Source organism: Muntiacus reevesi, chromosome 10 (assembly GCF_963930625.1).
Source record: "Muntiacus reevesi chromosome 10, mMunRee1.1, whole genome shotgun sequence".
NCBI lineage: Eukaryota > Metazoa > Chordata > Mammalia > Artiodactyla > Cervidae > Muntiacus > Muntiacus reevesi.
In genome coordinates this window covers 49,172,921-49,193,780 of record NC_089258.1, presented here as the reverse complement: position 1 = coordinate 49,193,780, position 20,860 = coordinate 49,172,921, and the positions used below count along the sequence as shown (strand labels likewise).

Genomic DNA, 20,860 nt, shown 5'->3' with positions numbered 1-20,860 from the left:
GTCCATCAGCAGATGAATGGATAACGAAGCTGTGGTACATATACAGCATGGAATATTACTCAGGCATTAAAAAGAATTCATTTGAATCAATTCTAATGAGATGGATGAAACTGGAGCCCATTATACAGAGTGAAGTAAGCCAGAAAATAAAGACCATTACAGTATACTAACACATATATATGGAATTTAGGAAGATGATAATGAGAACCCTATATGCAAAACAGATAAAGAGACACAGATGTACAGAACAGACTTTTGGACTCTGTGGGAGAAGGTGAGGGTGGGATGTTTCGAGAGAACAGCATCAAAACATGTATATTATCTTGGGTGAAACATATTACCAGCCCAGGCTGAATGCATGAGACAAGTGCTCGGGCCTGGTGCACTGGGAAGACCCAGAGGGATCAGGTAGAGAGGGAGGTGGGAGGGGGATCGGGATGGGGAATACATGTAAATCCATGGCTGATTCATATCAATGTATGACAAATACCACTAAAATATTGTAAAGTAATTAGCCTCCAACTAATAAAAATAAATGTAAAAAAAAAAAAAGTGGTGCAGATTGTGTGTAGGGAGGACTTTAACTCAAGCCCAAGTGGGTTTGATTCCAAAGACCATGTTTTTATTAAGTATTCAACAATCCAAAAAAACAAATTTACTTACTGAGTTATATGAACAACACATTTATAGATTTGTTTATATATTTATATATATATAAATTTATATATTTGTGTATATAAACAACAAGTACTTTAGCTTGAGTGTGATCTCTGAATCACTTGGGACATACTTATCCAACCAGATTGTTTGTTGATCACCTGAAATCCAAGTTAAACTGGGTGACCTGCATTTTCCCTGCAGCCCTCCTCAGGTGACAGCATGCTCCAGGCTGTGCTGTAGTGACAGTGCCTCAGGATCACAGGATCTAAAAAGGGCCAAAGTTGATTCTTGCTCAAACCACACCAACGCGTGAGGGATCAGGTGATTTGATCAGGCCCCAACCCCGAGGAGCAGCCACCACCTTGGGCGCCGCTGGTCCTGTTGTCGAGGAAGGCGCTCTCAGGACTCTCGTGCTCGGGCTTAAGGGCCCCAGGCCTGAAGGGAAACATCAGACACCTTCCTAACTCACGAATTTGGTGGTTTTCAGACTGCAGTAAAGAATAAGCTATGTTTGACCTGAAATGCCGCACTCCATCACAGGCCAAGGACACAGGACACAGTCTCTGGAATGCAGCCCACTTTCCTTCCCTTCCCACACTACTTAAAAGCTGATTCCATATCCCTGCAGGCTCAGGGCATGACCCAGCCTTAGTCTAAACCTAGATTCTGAATACACCAGCCTTGGACTGGCCTGATGGGGCTCAGGCTCTCCCAGGACTATAGGAAGAAAGCAAAAGCTTAGAAGACACAGTGGGCACAGGTGAGCTCCCAGCTACACACCCCAGGACTGCATCCAGGAGTGGGCAGGTCTTTCCCGTCTCAGACAGCCAGACATAAGCCAGCCCTACACGAGCACCCAGAACGCAGAGGCATCAGAACAGGCCTGTGCTCACATCAGGCTCTGAGTCTCCCTGAGGTTTGTAATTAACTCCTGGGGGGAATGGGCGTGGTCTGATTTGTAATGGACCTTGGCATGAAGCATCAGGAAATACGTCATATTGTTATCACTGCAATATTACCGGAATTGCAGCTGCTGAATGCTTCTCCCTATGGCTGCGGACCTGGAGCCTCCTAAAGTGAGTGAGCATACCGTCCTGTCCAGTCTCAGCTGGCAAGCCAGCCCGCCGAGAGGGTCTACTAACTTCTCTTTGTGTTGCTCTTCTTGTTCTTGCTGCCTGTTCCAGGTAAGAAGCGCTGGGAAATGACAGGGTGAATGGATTGAGAATTTGTCAGTCAGAGTCAGCCCTCTCTATTCATTTGGGAATTTTAGATAAAGGAGATTTATTGCTTGGGTACTAGACATTACCAGCTTTTCTTTTTTTTTTTTTCTTCATAAAGATCATCAAGAAGCTCAAAGGAGGGTCTCCATCCCTTCTGATTCACTCTTAAGAGACTATTTAGCTCACAAACCATCCCTCCATGGGAGGACAGTTATACTTGGTCATGAGACAGGAAGAAAGTGATGTAAATCTTTATTTATTTATTTTATAAATCTTAATACCAACAGGAGAAAAGGAAGTTAATCTGAGGACAGAAGCACAGGTTCCCTTTTATTAACTTAGCAGTCGGAGGTACAGTCTTTCGGCCTCTTAAGGACCGAGGGGGACCATCGTGGCCCCTGCCTCCCAGGTGTCAGTTCACAAAGGGGCTGCCGCGGTCACGCCACTTTCTCAGCTAGCCGAACCCACCGAATCATTGTTAGTAGCTAGCCCCACCATCTTCTTACTCCAGATGGTAAAGAAGGAGGAAAAAGACATACAAGAACAGAAAATGGCAACAGATAACTTATTAGAGAGATTTCAAAAGCCTTGGACTTGCACCGCGGCTTTCCTAAAACCTTCCGTGTGCTCCGTTTCTTCACTGCAGGCAATGGCGGAATCTTAAGCGGGTTAGAAAGATGTTACTGCAGAAGAAGAAGTGGCGGGTGTGCTCTGATCGGTTGCCTTCCTAAGGAGGGACAGATAGGCCGCTATTCCCTGAGTGGCCGAACATGCTGCCGGAAGAAGAAATGAAAAATCCAGAAACACCAAGAGAAAGTTGCATAGTGTGAAATTGCCTCCTTGACGACTCCAGAAGCCAAATCAAAGACTTTTTACAAAATTTAAAAGCTTGATTATTTTCATGATAATTTTTTAACATTCTGTTTATTGTGCTGCGTGTTACCAAATAGGCAGCTTAAAAAGTGTTAATGACTCCCGTTTAATTCTAATAAACTATAATCGCTAGAGGAAACCACAAGAGGGTCTCAACTGAGGTTCCACAGATGGTCAGATTTTATTCCTCTTTCACAACTTTCACCCCACAATGAGGCTGGACTACGTATTCTTTCTGAAACACTTCCTTTGCCTTCTGTCACCCATCTGAGCTGTGCATTCTGTCCATCTGTCATAGCATCTCCGCAACAAATCTATCTCTGAAACGTCAGGGCATCCCTGAGGGTCTTCCCAGGTACGTCTGAGCACTTTCCAGCTCAGAGACGCGGGATCCTGGCTCCTCCTCGACCTTGCCTTCAGCTTTCCTCTCACTCTTCCCTCTGCTCTGACTGACCTCAGGCCTGGATAAAATCTCTTCTCCAGCTATGTCTCCAAACCCATCTCTCAGGGGCACCTCAAATTCTACCTGCTTCTTAAAAACATCTTTGTTTCCCCAACAAATATGATCTTTCCTTTTAAAAGGTTTCTGATCTGAGTGCTCCATCTGTGACTCCTACTTGATTTTTACATTCACTACATTTGCATATTTCCAATCTCCATATTTGGCTGCAGGATGTTGAAGGGCACTTCATCATTTAATCACTCCTGGCCCAATTGTTTTCACACAAAATCTGCTCAACAAGTGTTTATTGTGAACCCATGGACGGGGTCCCACCAGGCTCCTCTGTCCATAATATTCTTCAGGCAAAAATACTGCAGTGGGTTGCCATGTCCTCCCTTATGAGAGCTGAAGTACACTCCAAGGCTCTGTAACTATTCAGTGGTCTCTGAAGGTTGATACAGAATGATTCCAGTGAATGTGGTGGCAGGCCCATCACCCCCAACAAGAGCCCCCAGTCAAGGAACTGAGTTCTCAGGAAGAAAGGGCAAACACTCAAAGACAAGAGCTTGGACCCCACAATTCAGCATTAAAAAAGAAAAAAACGACATGATGGGACTGTATGCTGCCCTTCTCCAGTACACAACTAAGGAACCAGGCAAAACCTGGGAAACCATTGATTCAGACTCTGGCACAAGCAATGCAGGACCATAATTGAGGAGAGTAGAAAACAGGTGAGGTGAGGGACTTCCCCGGAGGTCTGGGGCTGGGATTCTGTGCTCCCAATGCAGGGGGCCTGGGTCCACCCGTGGTCAGGTAACTAGATTCCACATGCTGCAACCAGATTCTGCCTGCCGTGATTAAGTTTAGGGCACCCAAATTAATGAATTCACTAATTAAATTTTTTAAATTTTGTGCTCAACCATTTATGAAAAAAGAAAAGAAAACAAGCCAAGTGACACTATGTCATCTCCAGCCTCTACAGATTTCCAGGCCTAAAGCATCGGGAACAAGAACCCAAACAGAACAACAATTCTCCTGAGTCGAAGAGAGTGGGGTCAAAGTTCAGTGAGTGCAGACATCTTCACTTCTGGACAGAAAACCAGCGAAGGGCATCAGGATCAGGGCTGTGTGCCTTTGTGCTAAGTCGCTTCGGTTGTGTCTGACTCTTTGCCACTCTGTGGACTGTGGAGTTGCTAAAAGCATATGGGAAAACTCTGTGGTTTTCATTCAATTCTAAAGCTGCTCTAAAACAATGAAGTCTATGATACTAGGTGGAAAGTTGGATCCGCCTTACGGGATCAACTGTGATGCTAAGATTCAAGACACTATGTTAAGGAAAGAGATGATCATTTCAGTAGAGAAGAAAAGAACATCAAGAATCAGTATCAGTTATATGTAATAAACCCACTTGAGATATCATATATAAAGGCACATGGCTTAATAATGAAAGGATGGAAACAGATATGCTGCTGCTGTTGTTTAGATGCTCAGTCGTGTCCAACTCTCTTGAGACCCCTATGGAATCATCCAGGCAAGACAGCTGGAGTGGGTTGCCATGCCCTCCTCCAGGGACTCTCCCCACCCAGGAATCAAAACCATGTCTCTGCATCTCCTACATCTCAGGAGATTCTTACTGTTGAGACAACAGATATGCTATGGAAACATTAATTTAAAGAAAACATAGGAGAGTGTATGCTTAATTAACAGGCTTCCTGGTGGTTCAGATGGTAAAGAATCTGCCTGCCATGTGGGAGACCTGGGTTCGATTCCTGGTTTGGGAAGATGCCCTGGAGGAGGGCATGGCAACGTACTGCAGAGTTCTTCCCTGGAGAAGCCCCATGGGCAGAGGAGCCTGGCAGGCTACCGTCTATGGGGTCACAAAGGGTCAGACACGACTGACTGACTAAGCATGGAGCAGAAGTAACTTTTAGGACAAGGACCAGATATAGAGAGGGGTACTTATCCTAATGATAAAACGTGTAATTCATCAAGAATACATATGAGTAGCAATTCAGAATGTACTTAGCAAAGAAAGTTTAAAATTCTTAAAGAACACGTATTGGGATAAGCGGGGAAACAGAAAAATTAGCAAAAGTGTCAGTGGGGGAGCACAGCATTAGACCCAGCCCTGGTCCCTTTCTGAGGACAGGTGTGACCAGGTTGTGACCCGGGTGACCATCAGAAGCCATGGCACCCACCCCATCCACAGGAGAAGGGAACTGGGAACAACGGCCTCTGACCATTAACACCCAGGGCTCCATGCTGACACCACCTGAGTTTTTGGAGTCATAGATGTGAAGGGTTTTGCTCTCAAAACCATATCTGTAGGACTGGGACACCCCTTCTCGACTGAGGAAGTGATGCACTCTCCCAGAAAGACACTGCCTCAATTTCATACTCAGAGCTTAAAGGTTTGGGGACAAAGCATTTATCTTCCCTTTAAAGAATGAGACCCTGAGTTGCCTCTCAGCCCAGGCATGAAGCAACCATGATCCACATGGCCTTGTTTGGCTTTGAACCTGTGAAAACTAATAATCCATTTAGACTTTACCTACAATGACCCCTTCCCTCTATCTTATATTAACTCATCTCTGGATTCTGGTGAGCCACCCCATGGTTTCTTGGGTGTGTGACCTCCTTGCTGAAGCAACAGGACCCTTCCCTGATGGACAGAGATGCCCCTGGGCTTTATCTCCAGATTCACATCTCTGCAAAGCGGTCATCTTTAGATCTTGCCTAGGAAAAATAAACCACTGCAATTGTAGAATTCCTACAAGGGCCATGTCCCACTAGTGAGGAACTGTGGCAAGAAACTCTCTTGAAACTCACCATGGCACCATGCAAGCCTTTTGGAAACTTCCTTCTGTGAGAACTCATGCCCGGTCTTACACATAAAACTGCATCATCTTCCTTAAACTGCATCTTCCTTAAAAGAAAAAAAAAACTCTGCATCATCCTTAGGGGGAAAAAAAAATCTGCTGTGCTGCAAGCCATAGATCATTAAAACACACTACTTTTTATTTTGTTTATTTATTTAGGTTACACCAAGTCATGGCTGTGGCATGAGGGTTCTAGTTCCCTGACCTGCTATGCTTGGGACTTCAGTCTTACCTACTGGACCATCAAGGAAGTCCCAGAAAACAGCATTTTTAAAAATTACATTTAAAAACCATTTTTAATTGGAGCATAGCTGATTAATAATGTTGTGATGGTTTCAGGTGGAAAGCAAAAAGACACAGCCATGCATATACATGTATCCATTCTCCCCCAAACTCCTTTCCCATCCAAGCTGTCACATAACATTAAGCAGAGTTCCCTGAAAAACAAAATTTCAAGAAGAGCCAATATAGACAAGGATTTAGTCTCATTTCTTTCTCCAGTGTAGTATTAGAGTTTGTATGTAAATTAACACTGCAGCATACAGTTTGACTGCAAGGTCCATAAATAAACAGATACATATATATATATATATATATATATATATCTTATGTATCAGTTCAGTTCAGATCAGTCACTCAGTCGTGTCTGACTCTTTGAAGCCCCATGAATCACAGCACGCCAGGCCTCCCTGTCCATTACCAACTCCCGGAGTTCACCCAAACTCACATCATCAAGCTGGTGATGCCATCCAGCCATCTCATCCTCTGTCATCCCCTTCTCCTCCTACCCCCAATCCCTGCCAGCATCAGGGTCTTTTCCAATGAGTCATCTCTTTGCATGAGGTGGCCAAAGTATTGGAGTTTCAGCTTCAACATCAGTCCTTCCAATGAACACACAGGACTGATCTCCTTTAGGATGGACTTGTTGGATCTGTATAGATAATGATATATATATAAGTAGATGATGTCTAGCTCTCTCAAATATCATGTAGAGCTAAAGCAGAGGGAATCATGATCAAGACAACTGATTTTCCATCAGAAAATTCCTATCCCTGGGTGCCAGCCTGGGACTCTGTCTGTTCCAGACAGCCTCCATGGCTTTGCCGAGCCTCAGATGAGAGATGCTGAGCCACAGTGGAGAACCTGAACAGGACTGAAGCCCTGGGGGCTCCTTCAGGATGGAGTCCACCCAGGTTACCCAATTTCAAAAGGGATTGGAGTTTTACTCAGCTGCATGGCAAACTCCATCCTTGGTTTAACATTTGTGAAAATCCAGGTCAGTGTCTCTCCTGCACTGAGATAGATGGATGTTGCTAAGTGAGGGATGTTACTTAGTGATGGAGGTCCCTCTTAACCCAGTGAAGGGATCCCCACTGCTGGGCCTTTGTGATACTCGGCTGGGGAGATGCGTTCAGTGGCAGTATCATCCTCCCACTCTGTCTCTGATGAAAGGAAACGGAGCATCCATCTGCCCATCACATGTCCCACTGAGATTCTATGAGAATGGCATGTGATTGTCTTGCAGTGAATTAAGAAAAGTTTTTTCCCCTTTCTTTTTTCCCTTTTGCATCTTTCTCCATTTTAACTGTTCCTAACCTACAGTCTGCACTGATAACCAAGTTTCTTCTTATCAGAAGGCTAACCGATTATGCAAACAACATCCGGCACCTATTGCCCTCCATTTCTGCAGGAGTCACATCTGCATCTATTATCCTTTAATTTAGTCTAGCCACATCCTGATACTTAACTCTATCCCATCACACACCTCCCCTTGTAGTTTAATCTCTCCCTTCGTTTGCTCTGTGTTACCTCATGTTGATGCTTAACTTTACGGTACACTGTCTTGGAAGCCACCCCCTAGTAGTTTGCTTTCCCCCTTCTGTATTACAGGAAGAAAGTCGCCAGGAAATCCCCAAAGGACAATGGACCCAACCACCAGGACCAACTGCCAGACCCAAAAACCAGCTACCTGACTCTGGCCTTGACTGTTTCCAAACAGCCCAAAAAGAGATCATTCAGGAACCCTACACCTTTTGCGGTGTATCTCCAACCCCTGACTCTGAGCGCCAATTGTATGATGCCCTCGATTCCCAATGGAGGGGAGACAGTCTCCTTGAGGCAGGAGCCTACCGTGTTCTCCCTTCTGCCAGCTTAAGGGTTAAAGCCATCTTTCCATTTGCTCCAAACTCTGTCTTCACAAGTTTTATTCAGCTACGGTGGGCAGAGAAAACCAAGATTTTGATGATGACTGTTGCTGCCAAGCCGTAACAGGCTAACTGGCGTGGCAAGAGAGTTGGGACCAGTGGGTCTCTTCCCTCAGGGCCCTAGGGGCCAGAAAGGACAAGGCTGTCTCTGCAGATGCTGGGAGTCAGCAAGTCTTGCCCAGGGAATGAAATTGCCTCTGGACGAGTTAGTCCCTATTTGGGCCTGAAACAGCCTTTCAGGAAAACAGTGTATGTGAGAGTTGCTTAGTTGTGTCCGTCTATGCAACCCCACAGACTGCAGCGCACCAGGATCGTACGTTCATGGGACTATCCAGGCAAGAACACTGGAGTTGGTTGCCATTTCCTCCTCAAAAGAACTAAAGAAATAGAGAAAGTGGAATCACTCAGTCGAGTCCGACTCTCTATGACCCCATGGACTGTAGCCCACCAGGCTTCTCCATCCTTGGAATTTTCCAGGCAAGAGGACTGGAGTAGGTTGACATGTGCTTCTGAACAGGAAAACAGTGGGCAGATTCAAAGCCCTGCAGGGGTGAGGGTGGGGCTGGGGAGCGGGTAAGCCAAGGTTGAGCAAGAAGTCTGTGCCCCTGTCAGGGGAGACAGGCCCCTGGGCCTTGCCACACCCTTGCCCAACAGCTGAACTGACTTCCAGGGAGAAGCATCTGGTCAAAAGGGCAGCAGGAAAGCTTTTTCTGGGGTTTTCCACAGCCTCATTAGCATAAGAGAGACTGACCCTGCTCTGTGCTATAAAGGCCACTCCCAGGACACACAGAAAGAGGCTCAGTTAACCAGTTCATAAGAACCAAATCCACAGCCAGCGCGGAATTCCTCCCGGAACCTGGGACCTTTATAAAGCGACAAGCGCAGCCTCAGCTCCAGCGTCAGCCCCAGAGCTCCGGCCGCCAGCATGAGGCTCCATCGCCTGCTGCTCGCGCTCCTCTTCTTGGTCCTGTCTGCTGGGTCAGGTGAGCTCCTGGGAGCCCCGGAGGTAGCCCCAGGCTCTATCTCCTGTTTCTACCTCCTTCTGTCCTGCTACCCTCATCTACACGTGGTCAGACTAAACCCACCATCTGTGATACTTCTGAGAAACCAGTGCTGAGTCCTTAGTAGTGGGAGGGGTCTGAGAGCCGCCCTGCAAAGTTCCTGGCTGTTTCTAAGCCACTCTAGCGAGTCAAAGCTTCTGAGCACCTCTCCTATTGGTTTCATGAGGAGGAAATAGAAGATGCCTCTGATGAGTGACTCTTTTTTTCTTTTTAATAAAAGCAAGAAATTTGATTTTGTCCCATGACAGAAGCACAGAATGTCGCTTTATACGTGTTGGGAGCTGCCCTTGGGACGCTCGGTGCTGAGTCTGCTCAGCAGGAAGGTCCTCCTGGACACGTCGCTGATGATGCGACCCTCGCTCCTCAGCTGGGAGGCAGCACAGCCAAAGTACTGTGCAGGATCGGATGTCTAATTTTCATCTTGCCCTTGAAATTTCCAGAAATAGGATGAAAATATGTAGGAAGAAAGGAAGGAGGAAAGGAGGGAGAGAGAGGATGCGGAGACTGAGCCCTGACATCTGATTAGATGTCAAAATGAAGTTAAGAAGTTCTTGTCATCAGTGTTGTTTATAACTGTAACCCAACTCTTACACAGTGGCAGGGAAGAGGCCAGGGGTGTAAGGATGACGGCCGCTCAGTGCCCGGGGCCCGGGTTCAATCCCTGGGGGGGAACTAGAGGGACCAGAGTTGCCTTGTGGTCAGGCGGAAAAAGGCATGTGACAGAGATGGAAAGGCTGCTGGTCAGGAAGAAACCACAAAGGGAGGAGGAAGGCTGTGTGGGAAGCGGGAAGGCCACTGAATAGGAGGAAACCACAAAGGGATGACGAGAGCTTGTGAGGAAAGCGGGAGGCCACTGGTCAGGAGGAAACCACAAAGGGAGGAGGAAGGCTGTGTGGGAAGCGGGAAGGCCACTGAATAGGAGGAAACCACAAAGGGAGGAGGAGAGCCTGTGAGGAAAGCGGGAGGCCACTGGTCAGGAGGAAACCACAAAGGGAGGAGGAAGGCTGTGTGGGAAGCGGGAAGGCCACTGAATAGGAGGAAATCACAAAGGGATGAGGAGAGCCTATGAGGAAAGCCGGAAGGCCACTGATCCGGAGTAAACCACAAAGGAAGGAGGAGAGGGGTTGACTCCCTCCAGCGCTGAGAGCTCTGAGTCAGTAGAGACAATGATACAAAATTCTTTTTTTCGAACCATTATCAGTTTCAGTTGTCAGTAACTTTGACAGTAAGTTCTCTTTAAACAGTTCTTATAGTTTCAGCTGCATTTTTCCTCCTATCTCAGCTCCACTACTTGACTGAATCCTTGTGTTGGAAAACTAAACAGTGAAAATAGACGCCCGCGGGCCTCTTCTGACTCCTGGCCAGAAGGTGGATGTAGCAAAGCTTCCGGGTCTTTGCCCTCGTGGTGGAGCTGACCCCGCACACAGCCGTGCTCCTCACGCCCCAGTCCCTCAGCCTCTGCTTCTGGAAACGTGAGGGTCCGCCGGAGCCCGGGCAGGGTCATCGTCTGCCTGGAAAATGGTCCACGGTGTCCTGGACTCACATCCTGTTGTCACAAGGCCGTGTCCACATCTCAGCAGAGAAAGCCCCAGGGTCTCGCTCAGAGTGCACACAGCTGCCCTTCTCGAGATGCCGCTTTTGCTGCTGACACATTTTTTCCCTCTCTCTTTTTAGGATTTACTCAAGGAATAAGAAGTGATATAAGCTGCCTTAAGAATAGAGGCAGCTGTGTGCCGAACAGGTGCCCTGGAAGGTTGAGACAGATTGGCGTCTGTTTCTGGCCCCGAGTGAAATGTTGCAGGAGATAAAAGAAGGCGAAGAGGTGGCCAGGACCGATGCAGAGTCAGAAACTGCAGCCTTCGACAGAGCATCTAAAATTTAAACCAGAATAAATTTTGTTCAAAATTACAGAATTTCCCACTGGTCACTGAGGTTGTTGTGTGGTGTCTGATCCCAGGCAAATTCCAAAATCCTTGAGGATGCTCTCTGAGCACCTTATGGGAACCATCGGGGGATCGTGGTGGGTGCTCTGATCCCCCTGTTCCTTGGGAGCCTGACCTTCCCCAGCCCCTCTGTCTGTTGTCTTTCCTGCTTCCCGGCCCAGGGCACCTTGGCCTGCCCCTCGTCTCCCCACAAACATGCACCGCAGGGGTCCAGAATCACCAGAACACCAGGCCCGTAGGAAACCCCTGATCCCTGTGCAGAAGGAAAGCCCCTCCTCTGTCCCCCTGCAGCCCTTACTTCCGTCTGGTTTATGCTTCTTACCCCTGCCTTGTGCACACGTGGATACACTTCCGGTTCCCTTTTGGCAGTAAGGCCTCTGTAGGCATGGACTTGTCCTATTCCTGGATGTGCCAGGCATTGAGCTGAGACATAGCTTCACCAACTGTCATCAATTGAATGACACAGTTGACATGGACAAAGCATGTCTCTCTATGTGGACTTGATACAATGCAACTGAATGTGATGGAAAAACCAGTCCTGTGGAAGCACAATTCATTGAAGACAACACAGCACAGACACAGAGCCCGCCAGGGCAGGGTGATCGCGCTGACCTCAGCCTGTTTGCAGTTTCTTGAGAGGGTTTTCCAGTTAAACCAAGAGCCTGGCTGGTGCAGGTGATATGTGTGAGCAGCTCTCTGGTCTTCACACTAACTCTTCCCTCAGTGCAAGCTGAGGTCACCAAGGGAATGGTGTTAGGAGACAGGGCCTTTGGGAGGTGATTTGGTCATAAGGGTGGGACCCTCCTGATTTGAATGAAGGCCTTTATGAAAGAGGCCCCAGAGAGATCGCTCAGCCTTGTGCCCTCTGAGGACACAAGGAGAAGACCGCAATCCACCATCCACCTGCTCTGTCTTGATCCTGGAGCTCCCAGCCTCCAAATCTGAGAAGTAAAGGTCTGTCATTAATAAGTCACCTATTACAATACCACATGTAAAATAGATAGTCAGCGGGAATTAGCTGTATCACTCAGGGAACTCTTACGGGGGCTCTGGGACCAGCTAGAAGGGTGGGATGGGGAAGGAGATGGGAACGATGCTTCGGTAGGGAGGGGACATGGGTGAACCCTTGGGTGATTCTTGTTGATGTATGACAGAAAACTTTGAAATTCTGTAAAGCAATCATCCTTCAATTAAACACTAAATTGCAAAAAAAAGAGTCACCTAGACTTTGGAGTTTCTGCTTTAATAGCCTGAAAGGGCAGACACATGCCAAGTGAGAATTCCAGCACAGGTGGAATTATGGTACTAGTCATTGGCCCTTAACATAGGGAAATGACCTGGATTAACTGACTGTGCCCAGTGCCATCTCCTTACAAGGAGCCTTCGATGTGGACGAGGGATGCAGCTCAGTGTCAGAGACGTGGGCAGAGAGACTAAACCAGCCCTGGCTCCCACTGACATGGAGGGGGCCATGAGCCAAGGAGGGCAGGCAGCTGCTAAGCGTGAAAAGGATGGGAGCCTCCAGAAGGAACAGCATCCTGCTGACAACGTGATTTGAAGCCAGCAAGACCCATTTGGGACTTTGGATCCTCAGAACCACAATAACAAGTATGTGTTCCTTTAAGCCACTTAGCTTGTGGCAATTTGCAAAGCTGCAACAGGAAATCAATACAGCAATCGCTTAAAATCATGCCTTGAGCCTGAAATTATGAGCTCAAAAGAGACAAACCTGTGTGTGTTTAATGGAGGAAAAAAATGATAATCGCTGTCAACATTTTACTCAGCTTTATATTTCTTCTTTCACAGAAATGCCCATGGTGGATCTGCCAACTCCTTTTCATATCAAAGGTTGTGTTTGGGACTGAGTCTTACAATCATATATCTTATATCACTTTTATCCTTTATTTTTATTTTTTTTATCACAGAAAGTTTATCTGACATTGAGTGTGGTTTGATAGTACTGTTTATTAAACTTTTATCATATTCTTTATTGGGATTTCAATTTTTAATTTCTGCTTAACATTTTAGATTTTATTCTAAATGTATCTGCTGATGTTTTTTTGCCATAACATTTCTGAGTGTCCTGTTGGACTCTTGCATGGGAGGAATGCTCTTCTCATTTCAGCACCAAGAAGAGAATGACTTTTCCATGTGACTCATGAACCAAACAGGTTCCTGTTCTGGTCCATAGACAACCATTCCACCTCAGTCCTGGATCTCATTTCTCTTGCTTACTTGTGGGTGAGGCCCAAATCAGCTCCACCTCTTGCCTCCATCTACTCAATCTATGGAGAATGCAATGGCACCCCACTCCAGTACTCATGCCTGGAAAATCCCATGGATGGAGGAGCCTGGTAGGCTGCAGTCTGTGGAGTCCCTCGGAGTTGGACATGACTGAGCCACTTCAATTTCACTTTTCACTTTCATGCACAGGAGATAGACATGGCAACCCACTCCAGTGTTCTTGCCTGGGGAATCCCAGGGACAGGGGAGCCTGGTGGGCTGCCGTCTATGGATTGCACAGAGTCAGACACGACTGAAGTGACTTAGCAACAATAGCACTGCATCTATAAAAACTAACAGACCCGGCCGTCCAGTGGTTAAAGACTTCATGCTGCCAGTGCAGGGGGCTGGATTCCATCCCTGGTTGTGAAACTAAGATTCCACATGCTAAAGAAGAGGCCAAAAGTTCCAAAACAGATAAACAAAAAACACCCCCCAAATGCCAGTGTTTAAAAAAATAAAACCTAAAAGAAGGAAACAGTTCTTCATTGACATGATAGCAATCATGAGCTCGGTCTCCTTTGCATTTAGTATTTCAGCAAAACTCTTCAGAAGGAGTGTCTGCAGCCCCCACTTCCTCTCATCACTCTCAGGGGGATTGTTGATACCATCAACTCTGGCTGGTCCCAGCCCTCTCCCCCAGGATGACTCCTGCCAGCAGGGATCACGAGGCATCCTGTGTGACCTCACTCAGCCCTTCCTTTGCCCTTTGTTGACCTGGCCCTCATTGTGTGGCAATGGAGAGGGGCTCTCGGGTGTCTCTGCCTGAGTGGACGGGCCGCAGTCCACCTGAGAAGGTTTGAGGAGCCAAGTGTAAGGTAGGTTTTCAGGAGAGAGAGAGAGACATCGGTGGTTGAAGAAGGGGTGGGAATAGATGCCTAATATTTAGGGAGTCAGTGTAAAGGATCGCTTTCCGTATAAGAGTACAAGAGAGAAATGTGACCCAATGCTTTCAGTTTATCCTTTCTTTACTATTATTATAAAAGTACTGTTGGTGGGGCCAACGAAGTAAAACCCTCACAGCTATTCTGTAGAATTAGGTAAGACTTATTGAAACAGCTTGCTACAAACACTCATTCTATTTTTAGGTTGATGTCACTAAAATAAAATAGATCTCTACTTAGTGAAAGATTCAAATGCTGATCAAAAAATTAAGTGAAAATATTTTTTTGCTAAGTTGCCTCAGGACAGAGAGAAAAATGTCAGAACATAGAGTTCATGTAAGAAGGAAGAGAGGCGGGGGAGTGAAGGTGAAAGACCATGACGTATTATGACAAGCTTTGACCTGTTATGTTGGGATTGTGTGAGTGGGTGCTTGTGCTCAGGAACACTTTGGGATAAAGCAACTTAATGGGCTCTCTCCAGACCTTCAAACCACTAAGGATTATGCCTGAGCCTTCCTTCGTTTTCTCCTTGTCTCCTTCTCTTCCTGATTCCCTCCATTCATCCATTTATTCATTCACCCATAGGTTGACGTTTCCATACTAGGACCTGTACATACAGATGTTTGACTGACTTCCTGCTCTATGCCTGGCTCTGTTCAAATGTGAGATAATAAAAGAGGGCTTGTTGCTTTAGAAATTTATATATACAGATAAAGAGAGATATGAACACTATAAAACAAAACTGAGATGGAGAGAAGGAAGAGATGGAGAAAAATTTCAGTTATTTACCTGGCATGCGTGTGTCTGGAGTTATTCAGTCATGTCCAGCTCCTTCGAACCCCACGGACTACAGCCCATCAGGCTGCTCTGGCCATGGGATTTCCCAGACAAGAACAGTGGAGTGAGTTATTTGACATCCAGGGGATCTTGCTGACCCAGAGATCAAAGCTGCATCTCGTGCATTGGCAGGTGGGATCTTTAGCACTAAGACCACCTGGGAAGCCCCACAACTAGTACCCTTCTATGCTTTTAACTTAAGAATATGTTGATATAATACATGTAGTAAGAAATACTCTAGCCTATGAAGCCTCACCTGGTTGTGGTCTGTTCAAGAGATGACCTAGTAAGCTTGCTTAGGATGAATCAGTCTCTCTGGAAATGGTAGCAAGAAATATGTTGAGAGTGCAGAGGAGAGAAGATCATTTCTGTTTCCAAAATTCTTATTGGTTTTTAATTGCAAAAGGTGTGTGGACAGGGGGCGGGGGGGGCAGTACTTATTCTGAAAGGAAAAAGAGACAGATGCAGATATATGCAAAAAACTGAATAAATACATGAATAATTTGTTAACATAATGCAATTTTTAATGATTTTTCTCAAAAATAAAACAAAAACAAAAACAAAAAAGCCCCAAACCTCAGAGCCATAAGGAGAAGTGACAACCAATGTGGAAACCCTGACTTCCTGCAAACCACTTCCTTTACAAAAGGGAGACACTTGGGTCTGGGACCCTGAGTCCACAAATGAGACACCCTCAAATTACTCCCAGGCCATAACTGAATACCTCTAGTAGGGACTTCCCAGGAGACGCAGTGGTAAGGAAACACAGGAGACCCAGATCCGATCCCTGGATCAGCAAGATCCCCTGGAGTAGGAAATGGCAACCCACTCCAGTACTCTTGCCTGGAAGATTCCATAAACAGAGGATCCAAGTGGGCTACATTCCCCGGGGTTGCAAAGAGTCCAACCAGACTGAGCACAGTACCACCACCAGTCGGAATACAAGTCTTTTCTCTCTACCTGTTGGTCAAACTCTTTCCCAGATCGCCTGCCCAATTCAGGGGTGCCATCAGACAGTGCTGGGTCGACCTGGAATCCAGAAAGTTCCTCTTCCATCATGAGGCCCCTGTACCTTCTCTACCTTTTACTCATATGTCTTATCCAGATGACATCAGGTAACCAGTGGCTAAGCTGGCTCCCAACTTGGAGTCTGGATTAGGGAAAGTCAGATTGATTCCTCATTCAGTGATATGCTGAAATATATGGCAACTGAATAATATATCTGAAAGAAGCATGCATATTCAATATGCTCCATTTTTCAAATAAGGAAAGACAAGCTTAAAGTGAGAAATAGTCTCCCATGATTGCCCTTAACTAGTTGGTAGTAAGTCCATAAATTGTAAAGCTGATAGATAATATTTACAGGAGACTTTACAGGTTCCATATCATTTCATGTGACTAACAGCAACACTAATAGTAATTGCAAATTATATTGAACACTTCCTCTTTACTGAGACACCAAAACTTTTAATGTCTTATCCCAAATGTATTCCTCCCAGCACTATTCACGGGATAGGTGTTTTTAACCCTGTTTGTCAGCTGGGACTTAGAAATAAGGTAACTTGTTCAAAGTTGTACAGGTTCTGTGAGAAATACCATTGGTAGCTTGATAGGGAGTGCATTGAATCTATAGATTGCTTTGGGCAGTATAGCCATTTTGACAATATTTATTCTTCTAATCCATGAATACGGTATATTTCTCCATCTGTTTGTGTCCTTTTTGATTTCTTTCACCAGTGTTTTATAGTTTTCTATATATAGGTCTTTTGTTTCTTTAGGTAGATGTACTTCTAAGTATTTTATTCTCTTTCCTGCAATGGTGAATGGTATTGTTTCCTTAATTTCTCTTTCTGTTTTGTCATTGTTAGTGTATAGGAATTCAAGGGATTTCTGTGTGTTAATTTTATATCCTGCAACTAAACCACAATGAGGTACCATTACACGCCATTCAGGATGGCTCCTATCCAAAAGTCTACACACAATAAATGCTGGAAAGAGTGTGGAGAAAAGGGAACCCTCTTACAGTTGGTGGGATGCAAACTAGTACAGCCACTATGGAGAACAGTGTGGAGATTTCTTAAAAAACTGGAAATAGAACTGCCATATGAACCAGCAATCCCACTCCTGGGCTTATAAACTGAGGAAACCAGTCTGAAAGAGACACGTGCACCCCAATATTCATCACAGCATTCTTTATAATAGCCAGGACATGGAAGCAACCTAGATGTCCATCAGCAGATGAATGGATAACGAAGCTGTGGTACATATACAGCATGGAATATTACTCAGGCATTAAAAAGAATTCATTTGAATCTGTTCTAATGAGATGGATGAAACTGGAGCCCATTACACCGAGTGATGTAAGCCAGAAAATAAAGACCATTTCAGTATACTAACACATATATATGGAATTTAGAAAGATGGTAATGAGAACCCTATATGCAAAACAGATAAAGAGACACAGATGTACAGAACAGACTTTTGGACTCTGTGGGAGAAGGCGAGGGTGGGATGTTTCGAGAGAACAGCATCAAAACATGTATATTATCTAGGGTGAAACAGATCACCAGCCACGTTGGATGCATGAGACAAGAGCTCGGGCCTGGTGCACTGGGAAGACCCAGAGGGATCGGGTAGAGAGGGAGGTGGGAGGGGGGATCGGGATGGGGAATACATATAAATCCATGGCTGATTCATGTCAAAGTATGACAAATACCACTACAATATTGTAAGGTAATTAGCCTCCAACTAATAAAAATAAATGTTAAAAAAAAAAAAAAACTCATGCAAGTTATGTGTAGGGAGGACTTTAACTCAAGCCCAAGTGGGTTTGATTCCAAAGACCATGTTTTTATTAAGTATTCAACAATCCCAAAAAACAAATTTACTTACTGAATTATATAAACAACACATTTATAGATTTGTTTATATATTATATATATATATATATAAATTTATATATTTGTGTATATAAACAACAAGTACTTTAGCTTGAGTGTGATCTCTGAATCACTTGGGACATACTTATCCTACCAGATTGTTTGTTGATCACCTGAAATCCAAGTTAAACTGGGTCTCCTGCATTTTCCCTGCAGCCATCCTCAGGTGACAGCATGCTCCAGGCTGTGCTGTAGTGACAGTGCCTCCAGATCATAGGATCTAAAAAGAGCCAAAGTTGATTCTTGCTTAAATGACACCCACTCGTGAGGGATCAGGTGCTTTGATCAGAACCCACCCCCAAGGAGCAGCCACCACCGAGGGCGCTGCTGGTCCTGTTGTCGAGGAAGGCGTTCTCAGGACTCTCGTGCTGGCGATTAAGGGCCCCAGCCCTGAAGGGAAATGTCAGACATCTTCCTGACTCACGAATTTGGTGGTTTTCAGACTGCAGTAAAGAATAAGCTATGTTTGACCTGAAATGCCGCACTCCATCACAGGCCAAGGACACAGGACACAGTCTCTGGAATGCAGCCCACTTTCCTTTCCTTCTCACACTACTTAAAAGCTGATTCCATTTACGCGCATATCCATGCAGGCTCAGGGCATGACCCAGCCCCAGTCTATACCTAGATTCTGAATATACCAGCCTTGTACTGAACTGATGGGGCTCAGGCTTTCCCAGGACTTTAGGAAGAAGGCAAAAGCTTAGAAGACCACAGTGGGCACAAGTGAGCTCCCAGTCACATGCCCCAGGACTGCATCCAGGAGTGGGCAGGTCTTTCCCGTCTCAGACAGTCAGACATGAGCTAGCGCTACACCAGGACCCAGAGCTCAGAGGCATCAGAACAGGCCTGTGCTCACAACAGGCTCTGAGTCTCTCAGAGGTTTGTAACTAACTCCTGGGGGGAATGGGCGTGGTCTGCTTTGTAATGGACCTTGGCATGAAGCATCAGGAAATACATCATATTGTCATCACTGCAATAGTACAGGAATTGCAGCTGCTGAATGTTTCTCCCTATGGCTGCGGACCTGGAGCCTCTATAAAGTGAACGAGCACACCGTCCTGTCCAGTCTCAGCTGGGAAGCCAGCCAGCCGTAAGGGTCTACTAACTTCTCTTTGTGTTGCTCTTCTTGTTCCTGCTGCCAGTTCCAGGTAAGATATGCTGGTAAATGACAGGGCTGAATGGATTGAGAACTTGTCAGCCAGAGTCAGCTCTCTCCACTCATTTGGGAATTTTAGATAAAGGAGGTTTATTGCTTGGGAACTAGACATTACCAGCTTTTCGGTTTTTTTTTTTTTTTTTTTTGACAAAGATCATCAAGAAGCTCAAAGGAGGGTCTCCATCCCTTCTGATTCACTCTTAAGAGACTATTTAGCTCACAAACCATCCCTCCATGGGAGGACTGTTATACCTGTTCATGAGACAGGAAGAAAGTGATGTAAATCTTTATTTATTTATTTTATAAATCTTAATACCAACAGGAGAAAAGGAACTTAATCTGAGGACAGAAGCACAGGTTCCCTTTTATTAGCTTAGCAGTCAGAGGTATAGTCTTTAGGGCCCTTAAGGACCCGGGGGACCATCGTGGCCCCTGCCTCCCAGGTGTCAGTTCACAAAGCGGCTGCCACGGTCACGCCACTTTCTCAGCTGAGCTGAACCCACAGAATCATTGTTAGTAGCTAGCCCCAACATATTCTTTACTCCAGATGGTAAAGAAAGAGGAAAAAGACATACAAGAACAGAGAATGGCAACAGATAACTTATTAGAGAGATTTCAAAAGCCTTGGACTTGCACCTCGGCCTTCCTAAAACCTTCCGTGTGCTCCGTTTCTTCACTGCAGGCAATGGCGGAATCATAAGCGGGTTACAAAGGTATTACTGCAAAAAAGAAGGGGCCGTTGTGCTCTGATCGGCTGCCTTCCAAACGAGGAACAGATAGCCAGCTGTTCCTTGAGTGGCCGAACATGCTGCCGGAAGAAGAAATGAAAAATCCAGAAACACCAGGAGAAAGTTGCATAGTGTGAAATTGCCTCCTTGAAGACTCCAGAAGCCAAATCAAAGACTTTTTACAAAAAATTAGAAGCTTGATTATTTTCATGATTATCTTTTAACATTCTGTTTATTGTGCTGCTTGTTACCAAATAGGCAACTTAAAAAGTGTTAATGACACCCCTTTAATTCAAATAAACTATAATCCCTAGAAGAAGCCACGAGAGGGTCAAAACTGAGGTTCCAAAGATTGTCAGATTGTATTCCTCTTTCACAACTGTCATCCCACAGTGACACTGGACCACTTGTTCTTTCTGAAACACTTCCTTTGCCTTCTGTCACCCATCTGAGCTGTGCATTCTGTCCATCTCTCATAGCATCTCCCCACCAAATCCATCTCTGAAACTTCAGGGCATCCCTGAGGGTCTTCCCAGGTCCTTCTGAGCACTTTCCAGCTCAGAGCCACGGGGAACCTGGCTCCTCCTCGACCTTGACTTCAGCTTTCCTCTCAGTCTTGTCTCTGTTCTGACTGACCTCAGGCCTGGATAAAATCTCTCCTCCAGCTATGTCTCCAAACCCATCTCTCAGGGGCACCTCAAATTCTACCTCCTTCTTAAAAACATCTTTGTTTCCCCAACAAATATGA

The 20,860-nt window shown here is 45.6% G+C and overlaps 1 pseudogene; it reads left to right on the top strand.

The window, feature by feature from the left end:
• The first annotated feature begins 9,203 nt into the window (after positions 1 to 9,203).
• On the top strand, positions 9,204 to 20,347 carry LOC136176357 (beta-defensin 103A-like; annotated as a pseudogene).
• The last annotated feature ends 513 nt before the right edge of the window (positions 20,348 to 20,860 follow it).